Genomic DNA, 17,952 nt, shown 5'->3' with positions numbered 1-17,952 from the left:
TAGATTTTCACTTCCAATTGCATTCTATCCATAATTTCTGTGTTTAATTGCTGGCTATAAATGTGCATGCCACTGAAATATCTGAAAACTTTGAAAGGTTTCATTTTAAAGTGTCCCTCTGGTGATATAACACACTTTGTAAGAAAAAGATATGTTGGTATTACATGCGCTCCGCATGCTTCCTCTATTCTATGATTTCCATGTCATGTTTCCACAGTTTACTAGTAAAAACATCTTTGTGCTGTCCTCACTGTTTCAAATATAGTGTAACTTACAAAAAAATCAACGGACTTTTTTTTCTCTGCTTTGTGCACAAACATACAAAAGTCATCATAAGTGGCCTGAAAATACAAATTTAGATACCACTACAATGAGCATGGATGATGTCTTAAATAATGAAGCAAGAGCCAGAGAAGGAACAAAAGAGTTTGTCACTTTTTTAAGGAGGATAAAAAATTTGCAATAAGAGGGAGAAATCGGATTTTACTACCATGATCACTACAAGAATACTTTACCACAAACAACAATACTTTTCACTGTTGTCAACTTACTGAAATATTTCTTATCTTGAGACACTGTATCTGTAAAACTGAGGCAATCATTCATACTTACCTGGCTGCTTTCGCTGTAGACATGTAAAACTCTATTTTTGTGCTTGTCGCAAGTAAACGCCACTTACAACTCCCATTTTAAAGATGAGCAAACTGAGCTGTAACAAGGTGAATTTCCATCTCTGGAAATTTCCCCTCAGTTACTGTGACCTAAACTGAACTTCTTATATAATTTTGAGTGTTTACCTGAAAAGAAGTTTTCTACTTTTTTTAATACTGTCTACCAAATAAAAAAAAAAGTCACTGTTTTTCTCCAGATCATGGATTTATCTGATGCAAAAAAATGGTGGAATGAATTTAAAGATCAGTTTCATCCACCTCATCTTCCTCCTGGTGTTTTTTCCAATTGGCTTGATTTCTTCAGAAAACATCCTGAGTACATTTATTTGGCTTCACCTCTGAATTACCTATTACATTTGTCCAGATATGCACTTTCCAAATGATCAGTTCCATCAGTCACAGAAACTTTCTATTCTCTGTCTTTTGCCAATGGGAAATGTAGCCTGCTAAATGAAAAACTTCAGCCACCACAAAACATTGTCCAAGAGCCTTTCAGCATACAGACTCTCTTTTGGAGTTACAGGTGTAACAGTGTGTCCTGATTTTGACTGGGATAGAGTTAATTTTCCTCCTGGTACCTGGTACAGTGCTGTGTTTTGGATTTAGGATGAGAATAATGTTGATAACACGCTGATGTTTCAGTCGTTGTTGAGCAGTGCTTACACTAGGTTAAAGACCTTTCAGCTTCTCATGCCACCCCACCAGCAAGCTGGGAGGAGACACAGTCAGGACAGACTACCCAAACTGTCCAAAGGAAGGGATATTCTATACCATATGGTGTCATGCTCATTATGTAAACTAAAGGGAAAGCTGGCCAGGGGCCACTGCTCGTGGACTGGCTGGGTATTGGTCAGCAGGTGATGAACAATTGCATGGTGCATCACTTGTATATTATTATTATTATTATTATTATTATTATTATTATTGTAGTAGTAGTAGCAGTATCCCTCCCTTTTTTGTCCTATTAAGCTGTCTTTATCTGAGCCCATGAATATTTTGTTTTTCCCCAGTTCTCTCTCCCACCCCACTGCAGGGGCAGAGAAGTGAGTGAGCATCTGTGTGTTCGTTGGCTGCCTGCCAGCTTAAACCATGACGTAGAGTATTGGACGATTTTCTTTTCTGAACCCTGTAGGGTTTTGTGCTTTCTGTTTTGTGCAAGGACAGCCATTTGTGCATTGATTCAGTGTAGTAAAATCTGCCTGGCCCTACAAGACCAGTCTATTTCAGACCAAAACTTGTTAAGATGTTTTGGAAAAGGCTCACAGAAAGCATCTATCAATGGCTCTGATCTTTGATTGCATCTCAGCTATGGACCTGTGCTCAAGCATAATAAACAATAACTTATGAGACACTTGCATTAAATATTTATGTGATTTAAATAATCTATTGCAAGGACATGGGAAAGAAGACAGAAGGGGTGAAGTGCGCTGTGTATTGGTCGTCATTGCAAATCTTAATAATAATGTGAAAATTAAATTGGTGATCCCATCTCAGCCACCATTTAAGCCCATTGCTAGTCAACTACCAACATGTTATATGATGCACTTTTTCACCAGTATATAGTGTTATGATCTGTTATGTGGAAAATCTCAAAGTTTCACATCATATACATATATATTGACTCACATATATCAACTAAGCATCACAGAAATTAAAAATCCTGTGAGGCTCTGTTGGCAAGATGATCAGGTTGGGAAAAACAGACTTGCTTGAGGCTAGTGTTGAGATGAATTTACAGGTCTGTAGTGAATTCTGTTTGTTTCTCAACTGATTCAAACCACACTGTTAGCTTCCTATTTTCTTGATAACTAAGTTGGTCTCAATGTAGTAAAATAAAAAAAAAAAATAAAGGTATGGTGAAATGGACAATCACTTTACATCCAGTTTTCCATAGAGATACTCTTTTCCCATTGTCATAAATATATTACAGGTTCAAATTTCCTGGGGAAAAACCTTGCTATTTTTTGTGTTGCTTGCTAAATCTAGGTCAAGAATGAAAGGTTTAAGTGACTAAGAAAAAACAGCTGGTGATTTTTCAAGCAGTTAATTGAAATCTGGTTAATTGTTTCTATTGCACTCTCAGGGATGGAAATAGATAAAATGAGAAGCAAACTATTTGATAGTATTAGGGTTTGCTAAACCTTTTCTTCCTCTGCCTAAACTGATAGAAGGAAAAAACCCACACCAGTATTCAACACTTTGCAACAGGTTTAGTTATGAGATTTTATAAGGAGGATGCATTTGAAACCTCTCTTAGTTACAATATTTATTCAACAAACTACAGTGCTGTTACTATGTTTTTAAATTGGTATAAATGAAACCATAACCCTAATGTGTGCATTTTGTACAATTGTCTTGTGATTTAAATGGTCCATTGTAACAGGCTAAGACATTTTGTAATATTAATTCTACGTACATTATTGTGAAAAATGTATGGTTTTGATCTGATTTGTTTCTGCATACACAGAAACCTTGTATACCTCCTTCAGATAAAAAAAATAAAATAAAAAAATATTGGTTTGCTTTGAATTTGCACAGTTAACCTTAACCTTACAGAGACCTGGTACTAACATTTCTTGTTTGATGCATAATAGTGTTCACAGAAGGCCCAGCACTGCTTCACAGAAGACAAAAGGCTTTTACAGGGCACAAGGTAGAGTGTTTAGGTGTTCTGCTTCATGATACTAGAAAAGGAAGGCAGGCATGTAAAATACACTTTTTTAAACAATCGGGAGACTTTTGTTTTAGGAAAAATATCTATATGTGTCATGAAAACATCCAATGACTTTTTACTGGTTTTCTGACTTAATGCTGGTATAAAATCAATTGAAGACAATGCAGGCTACAGCTTGAATGGCCTGTGGAAGATTTAGGTCTTTGATGTACTCTTGAATGTAGGATTTCTGGACCATTTTCATGGCTTCTGGGTTTACTAAATACAGCTTAGGTTGCTTAATATTACTTTACAAGTACCCATAAGTCTTGACTTGGATTAAAGCATCATGCTAGAGGAATCTGGCTATGTTATCTTTTCCTTTTGATGGTCCTAGCTGATCAAGGGATTTAAAATACTTTGGTGACTCTGGACCTGAGCAGCCTTGTCTGCATTAAGGAAAGGAATGCAGAATTTGCCTATGTGATTGTAGCTCATAGGAAAAATTACACTGGTCTTGGAAGGCTGTTTCTATTCTTTAAAAATGCTATTTTCTATTTCATTTATTGTTGCCTGCACTGTCTATCTGTCTAAGTGCAAGTAATAGTTAGATAATGTGTAAAGAGACTTTTTCAAGCCCACTTGATATTAAACCATGCTTTAGCTTTACCAATGTTGTATAAAAAGTTTGTGAATTTGAAAATAATAGACATTACATTTGATAGCTTTCCTTTCACCAGTAGCTTTATGTTTTCTTAGTACACCTTTTCATATACTAAAGTTGAGAAACAAAGAAGTCTGGATAGTATTTGTGATACCAGTTCATAGTGGTATGAATACTTAGTTTGTCTATTTGTTAATGTCAGCTTCAGTTTGAGAATACATGATTTTGAGAAAAAAAACCAGAAAATAATGAACTTTTTGTTGTAACTAATGGAATTTTTCTAAGAACAATTAAAACCAATTCTGACCTTAAATCAATAATCCAGTTTTCTTTGTATCATAATCTTGTAAATATTTAAATTAAGGTAATTCATAACTTGAATTAGATTATTCACAACTCAAACCACAACTGTATCTCATAATTTCCATCATATGGATGTATTTTTGCCATTAAAAATAAAAAGGAAAATACATTAAGGACAAACTTCTAATACAAGTAAGGGTGGAAGAGAATGCGACAGCAACCTCCCTTGCTGCTGTTTGCCAACTGTTTTTATTTAAATCCAAATTCTTCAGTTATTGAGGGCAGTGAAAGTTTGCCTTTGATTTGGTTGCAGCAATGATTTAGCTGTTTGGAATACAATTACATTTATATCACCACCCATTCATGTGTGATCATTGCATATAGCACATATTGAAGCAGCAAGGATTCCTCTGGAATGGAAGTAAGACTTTTACAAACACTGGAAACAACCACAGAGGGCTTAAAGTTTTATTTACTTGATGGGAGGGGAAGGATGATAAAGTAAGTAACAGAAGTTTAGTCCTACTAGCTCTGCTCATTGCATGCTTGACCCACAAAAGCATAAGTTCAGCTATAAGCACATGAGTAATCCTCCTAAAATCAACTCTTTTCCTCAGCAATATGATGCAAATAAATGCATATTTGTTAAATTCTGTAATCTTTATCTGTGCTGCAAACATATGAGCTGTGGGTGTTGTTTTCAATTTGTGTTTCTAAAACTTTTTTTTAACACAAAGAATTCTTCCATTTTTTGTAACTCAAAGTGAACTACTTTTTTTGTGACATAAACTCTACTAAAAGTCTAGCTTAGAGTGGGGAAAAAACATAAGAATTTGTGCTCAAATTCATGATCTGATTTGTAGAAAGGTTAGAAGTGTCTGAAATAATAATCCAAGTTACGTATCCTAAGTTATACAACATTGAAAATACTCTTTGACATAAGAAATATTCCTAAGAAGCTACTGATTCTAGAATTTTGGGACTAACTCTGACCAGGGGGTGGTAAATGTCTTCTTCAGAGAACAGCTCTTCTTAAATTTATGCACAGAAGCTATCAGATATTTCTGTCTCACATGGATTTTTTTGGTGTTAACATGTTACAAACAATTAAATTCAATAATAAAAACCAAATCCACTGGCTCTTCATGTAAACCATCACAGGGGAAAATTTTAAACTCTTTAGTTAAGAGATGGAGGATAATAAACAACGAAATTAGACTATAGGCCTGTCTTCTCTATAAGTAAAGTTAGATAAAATTAATTATCCTATTTCCTTCTTTCCCCCACATCCCATTCTTCTCCAGTCACAGATTGTTTTATTTGCTGTTTCCAATTTCTTCTTATAGCAATGTTCTCTGTGCATAGAGTATCCTCCTTTGTTATGGTAATATTATACTATATCTCTAAAAGGTTGTGGACAATGGATTGGTATAATCTAAAAATTCCAATCAGGAAATAGAATGAAATAATCTTCATTATCACCAACAAAGTCTTTGTGCTGCATCACCAGTTTTTAATGAGAATTTTATAAGGAATAATATTGGTTAGTATTAAACAAATCTTACTCAGCAATTCCTGACCATCACCATCCCAAGAGCTTTTAACTTCAAAACTCTCATTTCAGAAGTGAGAAGCATGTCACAGTCTTTATAAATATGTGTACATAAATTAGAAAATTGTAGCATGAATAATGAACACAATAAGATTTTTCACTCCTATTCCAAGCATTTCAAAATACCTCTAAAGAATGTTGCCACATACAAAAACAACTCCAACCTTACTAAGAATTAGCCATCAAAACAATGCTTCAATATACATTTTAATGTATTCTGCCTTGTAAATAATATATCTATATATATATTATTATTATTTTTCTCTAACTAGGCAGTTTACACTAGAGCGGCTCCTTTAAAATCTCAGGCCAGCCAGTACTAAAGATTTTCTATGAAGCATGTAAGTGCTTGCACATTTGTAAAACATATATGGAAAGCATTTCAATGAAATCCAAATAACCCCACTATTTTACATGTGCAAAAAATAGTCTGACTGCTGTGCCAGTCCGTTTGCTATATTTAACAATTAGTTTAATACACAGGCTCCTTAAGGACAAAAGACAGAAGGGCTGCCAATTTTCTGTATGGTTGGTGGATCACTCATAGCCTCAGGCTAATGAGCTGTATTTTATTTCTCTGACCCCTTCCTGAAATGTCTGTACCAGTGTTTGAAGTGTGGTTCTAGGGTTGCTATCATCCATCCTGATTTCACATTTCTAATTAGGCCGAATGTATTTTAATCAAAATGTAGAAAATATGAAAATGCTGTCGTACGAGTGATAATGATGCTATTTGGTGGCAGCATGACAAAAATAAACCATGGAAGAGCAACAGTTAAAATAGAGACATGTTTTTAGAATGGATTTCCAAAAGAACTCAGCACCACACAGTTCCAGTTTAACCACCTAATGACAGTGGCTTAATTTTCAGAAGTCATCAGCACCACTGGCAATGTTATTCAAATATGTAAAAGGGAAGAGAGTTCTTGTGAAAGTTTGACCCTAGTTGTGGGTATAGCTTTTCAAGATCTAACCTGAGATAATTTACATACTAAAGTTACAGAGCCCTTGTAAAATAAATATATAAATAAAACAGCCTCAGATATTCATTCTGGTATTAACTAACGACAGCCTATTAATTCATGGGAGCACAGTTATCTTGGCCCTGCTTCATTGAGGAAGTGAGCTTGCTCTAGACAGCAATCATAACACTTAAGGCTGATGGGGTATCTCTGTCACTCACATATGCACACCCCTAACGAGTTCATGTGGAGTGTGAACCCCTGCAGTTGGTGGATTTATCAAGGAAATAGGAAATATTTCTTATATCATGCGAGGGGATTAGAGGGTGTAATGGAGATGGTAGCATATAAGGAGCTAAGTCAGAGAAAGAAAAGGACAAGTGAAGACTTTGAGAACTGTCTAGGGAAACTCGGGGGGGGGGGGGGGGGGAAAGGTGGTCCTGCTCAAAAAAAATTTGAATGATTATGTAAGTTCCTGAAAAATTTCTTGATATTCAGTATTTTTTGAGAGATGCCGATAACTGCTTAAACTGGGATTCTTTGCAGTAAATTCCAGATTGACCAGTGCTAATGTGAAATGTGCTTCAAAACAGAAATGTCTCTTTTTCTTCTTTTTCATACAAAAAAAAAGTCTACTGGCTACAAATATGACTAACATTCTCTCTGATATAATTTCTTAATCAGTGAAGCGAATATTCAATGTTTAGTATGATTATCACCACAACCTGTCAAAATGGGTTATGAAACATGCAGAGCATTGCTGAGGATCCTCCTAGTCCTAAAGCCCCCTTTCCCATCTTCCCTTATTCCACCCTCTTCCCTCCCTGTAACATTTGATCTAATCCTCTGCTTTTCCTTTCCTTTTTTCTCCAATTCCTCCTAATTTTCCTTTCATATGCTCTGTTTCTCCCACCATTCAGGTGCGGTTTGCTAAGGTGGTTACTGTTTTGTTTCTGCATCTGCTCTGAAAGGAATTTCATTTAAACTTAAAGCAAATGCTGGCCATTGGCCTATGATTCATTTGGCACAAATGTTCCTAAGAGCCTGGCAAATTGAAATACAGCTTTTGATTCACCAGGAAGGTTGTGATCGACTCCTAGTCCTCCACTCCCAGCTTTAGAATTCAGTGTAGATAAATGCAGTTCAGCTTGTTTTGTTCCTGAAATAAGTTTCTACAATGGCACTTGCACCCTGGGACACTTGTTCCCCGGAGGACAGCCTCACTTTACTGAACTACTCTCAGTTCACCAGGCACTGGTTCAGTTGTGTCACTTCTGCCTGCATCTGCAATATTTTCAAAGGTTCTGAAGCCTGAACTACTTTAGGAGACTTGAAGGAAACAACCCTTGCACTTGGCTATCATATTGCACTGGTGACACATGACACTCTTTGTGTACCTGCCGAGTTCAATATTGTGAAAACTGACACTCTTATTCTTGAAATGGGCCTTTTGACTGCTTTAAACCTCTAAGTTGTTAATGGATGTGTTTCTTCCCCAACAGAACTGAATAAACCTCCTTGTTTAACCTCTGTCTCCATTGCGACAGGCTGTGCTGAGTCCGACACTGGGCTGTGCACTGGCAGTGGTGCATCAGAAAAAAAGTAATTCCCATACAACAGGAACTTAGATGTCTGACTTTGTCTGGGGAAAAAAGCTGTCCTAGGAGCTACAAAAGCAGAAGAAGAATGGCTTCATAGAATGCGCTAGCTCCCAGAGTAGGAGTTTCAAATTCTTGCCAACAAGGAAAAAAGGGATAGTTTTATGCATCTGAACTTATGCAAGCTGAATAAAATGATTCTGAGGGACAATCACACACTCCCACAGACAGGAGGGCATTAAATGCTGGTGATATGTAAAATCTTTTCTTATCAAAGGGTTTCCATGTAGCACAGGTGTTATCATCCTGAATTAGACCAGTGGTCTGTTTATTCTGTTCCTGATTCCCCCAACATGGCCAGTAGTAGATGCCTCTGAGGGGTATTTAGAAAAACACCAGAAAATCCCTGGGTAGAATGCCTTACAGAGAACGTACTTTTCCAGCTTCCCTTTTTTTCAGAGGTTAGCTTATCTTATTCTGTGTTGTTATTTGCTAAGACCTTTCATAGCATCATTTCAATATTCTTACTGTTTGATGCATGGGACAAATTTTGCAGAACATTCTGGGCACGTTGTTTCAATTACATACTTTATAAAATTCACTAACAGGAAGACAGAGGCACTTCCACACTGACAGTCTGGATTTATGCTTTTATTTAGTGCTGCCTAAAGAAGGATGCTGCTGATTTTGCAAACCTATTTTTGAGTCTGTTGTTACTGCATAGTTTTATTTTGCTTGAGAATACACCAGCAGACTCTGAAGAGAGTTTCTGCATTGTATTGTACACATGAAGTTGGTTGGAAATTGATTTTTTTCTGTATGGCAATTTAACAGGATTAAATGATTTTAAGATACCTGATCTCAAACAGAAGTATAAATTCCATTCCTAGGCCACATACTAATATGCAAACAAGTATCTGTGGCTTCTGTAGTCCTTCCTGTGATCTTTTGCAATCAAATATTTTCCTCTCAAATTTATTCCAAACTTTCAGCAATTCTGGAAGTGCTGAGTGACATTTTTGCTTGTTACCTGAGTCTCAGACTAATAACACATGTTCTTGTAAGACACCTATTTCCCAATAGTTAAAACTGATGTATGCATTTGATCATAAACATTGAAATTTTGGTAAGAACTACATGAGACACTTCCGCCCATGAATTTTGTCTAACATAACTGAAGGTATCTCTGGTTCTACAATGTGTAACATAATCCATAAAGCCAATGTTGTGGTTTTTTTCCTTAACAACTTATCAAATAAGTTAATTGAGGATGAACACAATCTTTCTTGATGAGTAGGAATCATCAGTACTTTCTATCACAGTTGGTGAGGATATTGAATTTAAAGTCCATGGAAATATTTTAAATTCTTAGAGATATCTTCTTCTAGTTCAGGGCAATCTTTTCTTTTGTTAATTCGCCTTGGAAGCACCGAGTCTGCTGCATGCCTGGTGGTCACATGTGGGCCTGGAAACCCTGAGAACATGAGAAGTAATGAAGGTGAGACCACGGCAGACACTGCTCTCACAATATCAGGCTTTTAGTTCTATAAAACAGTTTAGCGGCTGGTAAATGAGACAGGTGCTTGGAAACTGACCTGCGCTGACATTGAGAAAACAGGCATCTCTAAGAGTGCCTGCCACCAGCAGGTCTTCTGAAGAGCTCAGCTCTTGGAGAAGAGATGTGCCCACCAGCCAGCCAGCTGCATGGAGGGAAAACAAGCCGCCTAACTTTCAAATCAATCTACTTCTTGTAGAATGTTTTAAGTTAACCAATAAAGGAAAAGTGTTCTTCTGAGTCCTCTCCAACTCATTTCACCAGTTCCTTATTCTAATGAACCTGAACAAACCGATTGTGATACCGTCAAAAAAATTCAAGGTTTTGAGTTCTAATGCCACGGCCATAACATAGCTTCAAACTGAGAAGTCTATAAAATTCTGTAGTACTTTCTAGCCATTTCTCAAAATAAGTATAATTGTGTGTAACTGTGCAATTTATTTGCATTAAATTCTGCTGCCTGGTCCTTCTTTCATAATAGATGACTACAGACATCCTTGACCCTTTCAAAATGGCTCTAGCAAACCGCCCTTACATTCTCACAGTAACTAATTAGCAAACAGCCTAAAGCAAACTTTATTTGCTGTGTTGTTTCTACAACTGTAATCTAGTTCTTGTTTAAAATGTTTTACTCACAATGGAAATCTGGAAACTAGACTCTGACGACAGACTTCTTTTCATATCTGTGTGAATCTGTAAGATTTCTAGAAGAAGCAGCATTAAGCGTAGGCACACTCATCCATGAATTGCTCTCAGGCCAATTGGAAAATGGAATGTTTTAATCAGGCTTTGAAAAACGGTTTGCAAACGTCTAAGCCAAAAGGGAAAAAATCCCCACATCCTAGAAATCTTTTGTCTCAGCTATCTCACACAACTACCAGGTAAAATGACATGCTCAGATGTTTCCCAAACCACAGCAGTAACATACAGATAACACTGCACACTAATGGTGTGCAAAGCCCAACTATGATAAAAAGATATAAAACATGCCTGACAAAAGTACATGTAAGAATGATGAAAAATAATAAATAGCACCACAGAATATTTTTAATATTGTGTGTGGGACTTGCCATCCTTGATTGCTAAAACTGAATAAAAGAAACAAAGTGGTGATTTTGAAAATAAGAGTTACAGTGGAAGAGGTCTTTGATACTTCTTAGACACTTAAATTATTTGATTTTTGGTGTTAAGGAGCTAGTGTAGCATGTTCCTCATCTAACCTGAGAATCCCACCCCTTACACCAGGCAGAATGGTTCAGCTGGGCTGGTGCTGACCTCAGTGTCGGAGAGGGTTCACTTGCGTGGGACAGCCAGGCAGTGGCTGTCTCGCTGACTCAGGTGGCAGAGCTGGGTAGCAAAATCCACCTGTTCACATTCATCACCAGCACAGAACATGGTGGGGCCGCTGGCTGGCTGGCTGGAGGCATGAGCCAGGTCTAAGGTCAATCAGAGAAGTCCAGGAAAGTGTTCAGGATGAGACAGGGACAGGACGGAGAGCTCCAGGCTGGGCTGCAGTGGGGTCCTGGGCCATGGACAGGGGTGGGGGGCCCCAGGGAGTCTGGTCCCTGAAACAGAGTGACCAGTCAGCGCAGCCATGGCCCATTGCAGCTGAAAGCCAGTTCTAATGGGCAATCATTGATACCAGTTGTGGTATTGCATAAAACATTATCATTAAGCTGTGTGCATGGTATATAATACACGTTAGAGTATATGTTTCTCTCCAGGTTCTGAGTGGGAAGGAGTGTTGTGGCCCACGAAGGAAGAGTAGCTTATTTTAAGGACTTGGCCAAAAACAGAAATTTGAATACCCAACATAGTGCTGTATAAGTCTTATGCAAATATCTCATGATAATCCCGAACACATTAGGAGAGCAACTTGTGTTTAGGCAAGTAGCTGAAGGCCATAAATTAAAATATCTACAATCCGATGGTGAATCTCACTTTTAGGTCTCCTAAAAGACATGTGTGCCATTCTCAAACAGGACCTAGAAGCCACCTGCAATGTCCTGACACAGCTGGGGTAGCACTGTATGCCTGTACTTAAGTGACGGAATTAAACTCAAGAGTGCCGGTAGGTTGTTACCTACATATGACTTGGATTTATGAGCTCTCATTAGAGTCAAAAGAAGCTTAGCTAGCCAATAGGATTTGGAGAACTATTCAGAAATAAACTAAACATTTGCAATCACACATCTGAATGACTCCAGATTTAAGTGTACTGACCAGGTCTCCACTGCTTCTATGGGGACCTCAAATGTGTAACTTGCAGGTAGACACCACATCTAAGTTTCCACAGTTTGCATCTGACTAACCACAAATATCTCCATGTGCATATGATAATTTTTCAGGACATACCCTATGTACATTATCATCTCCAAAGCGCTAAATGACAAATAGCAGCTAAGTGGGAAGAACTGTTTTTATTTCAGGTTAGTGAATATTATTTGAGGAGCAATGTTTCAATCTGAATGACCTTCAAAGATGGATTTGTAGTCTTCCCCCTGGTTTGCACGGCCCTCCTGGAACAGCACCTGTAAAAACATGTGTTAATAGCAAGACTTTGTTTTGAAGTATCTGCCTGCATGTCTGCTGAACTGTAACAAAGTGAAAGAAACAGCTAACAACTGCTAGATGTGCTGAGATTGTTTCCTTTCATTTCTAACCATTCCTCCTGCAAAATCTGCAACTTTAAAAAGCAGAACTCTGGATTCTCTAAGGGTGACCTGAGGCTGGCTGGGAGAGACAAAAGGTGGCAAGGTGCTGGTGCCTCGTCTGCCTCTGAGGAAGAAATGTCTTCACATTACCTCTGTTGTCCAGGACAAACTTTCCTTCTGCAAGATGAGAACCTTGCTTGCACCTCTGAGTGAGGGGTTGTAGCATCTGTTTTCAAATAAAATCAAGTAACATTGGAAAGGCTATCTTGATTGCTTGAATTTGTTTTGGACTGGCATTAGTCTTGTACAAACTTCCCAGTCCAGGCACTTCGATCTGATGTCCGATTCAGTTCTGGGGAAAATAACCCACTTTTGTATTTCATGCAAAAAATAGCAATTGTTTAAATATTCTTTATTCATGCTCAGCTCACTGACTTTCCTTGCTGTTGTCAGATCACTGGAAAGTGATTTTAGCTTTCCCCGAAGGGCTGAGTACACGTAATGAGGTTCTAGACTACCCTGGAGAAGGGGACCAACAACTGCTTTTCCCAGCAGTGCTCCAGGAGTACATTATACCTGGGTTTCTTTTTCTCCCACTGAAAAAATGACATCTGTGCTCAGGCCCTTTTCCTCCCACAACAAATACATAAGGTTTTGCAAGAAATTAACTGATAGGTGAGATAGATGGTGTAGGTAACAGAAAATTCTTCTTTCTGATAAAAATTAAAAAAAAATGTAAAATTATATAATCTCAAAATACATAAACAAATAGTTCCATTAACCTTGATTTTTTTCAAACAATCTATGCATCATAACATTTTTTCATTTCAAAACACTGACTTGTATTTCAGGTGAGAGTGATCAAATGTGAGTAGGCCTAATGGCAGTAGGAAGATTTTCTAAATGGCAGATTTACACTTTTTTTTTTTTTTTTTACTAGTTTCTGTGCAAATTTTTGGGAACTTAGGTACTATGATGTACATCTGCAAAATGGATCTATTGATATTGAGGAGTGTCAACCACCTCATCAGGAAAGCAGGCTCAAGTAATTTGTGATTAAATGTGTATTCAGAAAGCCAGTATCTTATATTGATAACCGGTTATACATAAATTCAGCTGCTTTATGGTATGAAGATTTTGATGTTGATCTATTCATGCTCTGAGAACTTTTACTCACTCCTCTCTTTTCTGTTGTAGGTATGGACCTGATAATGTATGGTTACTAACAATCAGATGACTTCTAACACAAAATCAAGGTAAGATGTCTAAAATGTATATATTATAAGTACACTAGGAGCCATTGTGACAGTCTAGCTTGATCAATTTGTAATATACCAATATGATCTCATGTATCTTTTGATGCCATTGATCACAAATAATTATTGCTTCCTTTTGAGGTTTCTGCTGCAGGGACTGTTGCGTGGATCTTCTCCTTTTTGAAATGCCGAGCAAGAAAATTCTAAAGGGCAGATATGACTTCTTTCCAACTGAACATTGCAGTCAGAAGTTACTGGATATTTCTTTTTCTAAAAGATACAATAATAGATGTACAAATAATAGAAAATGAAAACTCTGAAACAGTGTTGATCCAATGCTTCCACTTACCTCATCAGAAGTGGGTTTTGACCATCTTTCTTATCTGTGTGGTGTTTAATTGCAGAGTGCATTTGATTGAATAGGTTATGCCACTATAGGCATCTGCTCTGGGTTAGGAACTGGCTTCTTCCCAAACATCTTGTCTGGCTTCATTGATACATAAGCTTCTGCATGCAAGGATCTGCCTGTGGAGTTGATAAGCCAGCTGCTGATGAGCTACCTTTTCTTCCCAAGTGCAATTTTCCCTTGAATGGTTGTTGATTATGAAGAATATCTTCCCCCTTATATCATTCAGATGAATGTCTTGTGCAAATAACTCTTTAGAACTAGGTGGTTCCAAGTACTTTGTATTTAGTAAAAGGTTGCATTTACCACATCCCCATGCACAACACATTTCGCTGCTCCATCCAGCTGCTTTTCTCTTCCTGACAGTGACTTATTCAGTGCTCCCTTTTTAAATAAGTAAATCCAATAAAACATATGAAAAAGCACCTAGAACTGTTTTGTTGCTCAACTGAGTATTAGGTATTCATGCTGAATACCCTGAAATAATTGTAGCCAAAGAACTATTACTTCTTAAATTATAGTTTGGATTTGGAGATAAGGTCAAAGTTTAAAGAATGATAAATTATTTAATGTTTCTTATAGAGAAATTTCTTAGAGTTTTACTTATTTGGCTACTTTTAACAGATGAGCTTAACAGTATTGAATTCTGAATGCAAGTATTTCCACATTTGAACACTGAACTCTCCTCTAGGTATGTAAGTTATTACCTCTAACTGGGTGGGAGTAAACCTTTTGTGACACCCATGTCTTATTAGAACACTCTGTGAAAATATCTTGTGAAATTTGTTTGCTGTAAGAACTAATCTTTAATATAGAAAGGCATTGAGTCTTGCACCTAATTAATAAAAGATAAGTACTGGTGATCCTTCTCATCTTTCAAGAGCCCTTTAGTTTTCAAAAACTGCCTGGTCACAAATGAAAACATGAAATAAAAATCTTGAATACTATACATCTGCAAAGAAGTAGGAAGCAATGCAATAGTTTTAGGTAATATAGAAAAAAAAAATTATTTGGAGTTATATCATTAATTTGCTTTTTAATTGTATTTAATTATTGCAATGAAATTTTGTTTTGGTGCAGGAAGACTATATCACTGCTTATGTTTTGTTAAAACAGAAGCAGCTAGCATTCAGAAACACTTTTATTTTCTGTCTTATAAAATGTGTTGACTCTAACATTTACCTACCAGTGACCTGCATTTTCTTGGCAGTTTTTACAAATAGCACATATTCAACTGATAACCTTCTGACCAGATTGAAAAGATATATATATTCAGCCATCTGTAAACTGAAGAACATTGTCTGATGAAATTCATGGGTTCATATTAATCCCTAAATTTCAAGGTCTTTTCTGGATCAGGTATCTTCTGCCCCTCATGTTCCCCCCTCTTTCCGCGCCCCAGTGCTGCCCTGACTGGTCTCTTAGATCAGTCTCTCATTTCAGCCCTTATGGGGCTGTCTCCTGGCCTTCCTCCATGGCTTACACCCATTGGGAGCATCGTTTTGTTTGCTGAAGGAAAGGAGCTTGCTTTGAACCTTCCACTTGATCTTTGTCGATGATGATGTCTGAGTGTCACCTCTTAGCAGTGTCTTGAGAGATGTGTACCACTCTCAGCCCCTCCCCCAGTTGTATTTTTTTTCCATCTTGCACCACCCATTATTCTCTCCACTGTGACATTGCTTCACATTTTTTGCTGGAGATCTGGGAGATCTGAGTTCAGCATGCAGGACTATCACAGATGATTTTTTAATGTGAACTCAGGTAATCCACCAGTAAAAACACATGTATTTCTGTTTCGCTTATGGAGATGGATAGGAGGGAAGCTTGAAAGGGAGTTGTTAATTTGCATACAGATTGGGGATCCACATAACTGCCTTCGTAGATCTACCCTTTTGGCACTTCCGCAAGTATTTCTGCATCTTCTGTGTTTCCCATTTACAATGCTGCAGTCTTTTTGACTGTCCCAGTAAAACACTGTTCTGTATACATGTAAAGCCATCTTTTAGATTAAGCTACCAAGGAAGCTAATGGCACTGAGTTTCTATTGGAAATTTTCCTTCCCTACAGGGAGTGAAAAAGTAATTTTGACCAGCTGTGCAAAAGGACTTTTGGGAGGTGCTGGCTTATGTCAGGCTGCAGTCCCATACGCCTTACCCATAGCACAGGAGGGGGAAAGGCAATGCACACAACCAAATCTGGAAGAGGACTGGAGCAGACCAACACTCAGAAGCACCTCTGACTAAAACCAGGGCAAATGCCCCAGCTAGAGCATGTCTTTTTGCAAGCGAAGAGATTGGTGGCTTCATTTCTGAAAGCATTTCTTAGCAAATTGGTGGAACTGCAAGAATATGACCTCATAATCAGCTGCAAATGGGCTGCAGCTTACAAATAGCTGTGTTATCCTGTTAATGTATTATGTTAGAGTAATATAGAAGAGTTTATGATAAATTGTTGTACATCCATGGCCTTTGAACTCCAGATGTAGGCTCTGCCTTTTATGGGTTGTGGGAAATCTTCGGACTTTGACTGAAATATACCACAGCAAAACACACATCTCATTCATTTACAAATTAAATGCAAATGAAAATTCACTTATGTATTAGTATAAAGGTAGTACATGACAATACACAGGGGCTTCTGTCCACTAGGGCTCAAGTGCAGGATCCTTTTTCCTCACAAAGCTGTTTTTAAAACTAAAGGGCTATAATATTTTAAATGTAAAATATAAAGCCCTAAAATTAAAATTACAAAATTAGTAAAAGACAAATTCAAAATATTCAGACAATTACAGAAGAAAAGAGAGAAACCAAGACAGAATGGAAGAGAGGAAGGGAGGGAGAGAGGTAGAATGTGAGAGGTGATTTTTTTATTATTATTAAAAAAAGCATGCAAAAAGAAAAAAATCAAAATATTTGATAATTAGTATGAAAGCTATTTGGCTACTGGCATTTTCTTTGTAATGTTTTATGTATGAAAATAGTTTTATAAATAAAATGCTACGGGCTTTTGTTCAAATTGATATTATGTAGATTGCAGTGGTACTGAATGTCCAGCAGCAGGGAAAAATAATGATGAACAGAGACATCTTGGTATGAATTGCATATATAGCCTTATTTTAGAGGAAGCACTTGCTGAAGCTACTAAGCAGCAAGCCAAATACCACACATAGGTATCACAATGAGTATTAAAAATATATAAGAATGAGTTTATTATTTTCTGTGAGACATTCTCTGTTTTTATAGGCTGGTTCATTTAGACTCTGCTGTGAAATACCTTAAAAGGTAACACAGTATTCTGACTACAGCGGTTATTTATTACACCAGTTAATCTTGTAAAATTGCCCTCTGGATGTAATAATTTGTTATTCTTTTATTAGGCCTTCTTCTGCATACCATGTTTATCATAAAGATGTCACCAGTGTGATGCCTAGCAACCAGTACAATGTTCCGGAGGTGTTTGCATACATTTTCCTGAGGGAGAGATCTGCCTCGTCCCTGCTTGGGAGAGCTGTCAGTGTATTCTGATGTATGAGGGATAAAAGGAGTCCCTGCTGCAGTCTCCAATAAGCTGAAGTCACGGCCTGAAAGCACTGACTTGGGCATCACTATGCTGTGTTAG

The sequence above is a fragment of the Falco rusticolus genome, chromosome 3, assembly GCF_015220075.1.
Source record: "Falco rusticolus isolate bFalRus1 chromosome 3, bFalRus1.pri, whole genome shotgun sequence".
In the NCBI taxonomy this organism is placed as follows: domain Eukaryota; kingdom Metazoa; phylum Chordata; class Aves; order Falconiformes; family Falconidae; genus Falco; species Falco rusticolus.
Note: the sequence above shows the minus strand (reverse complement) of the source record.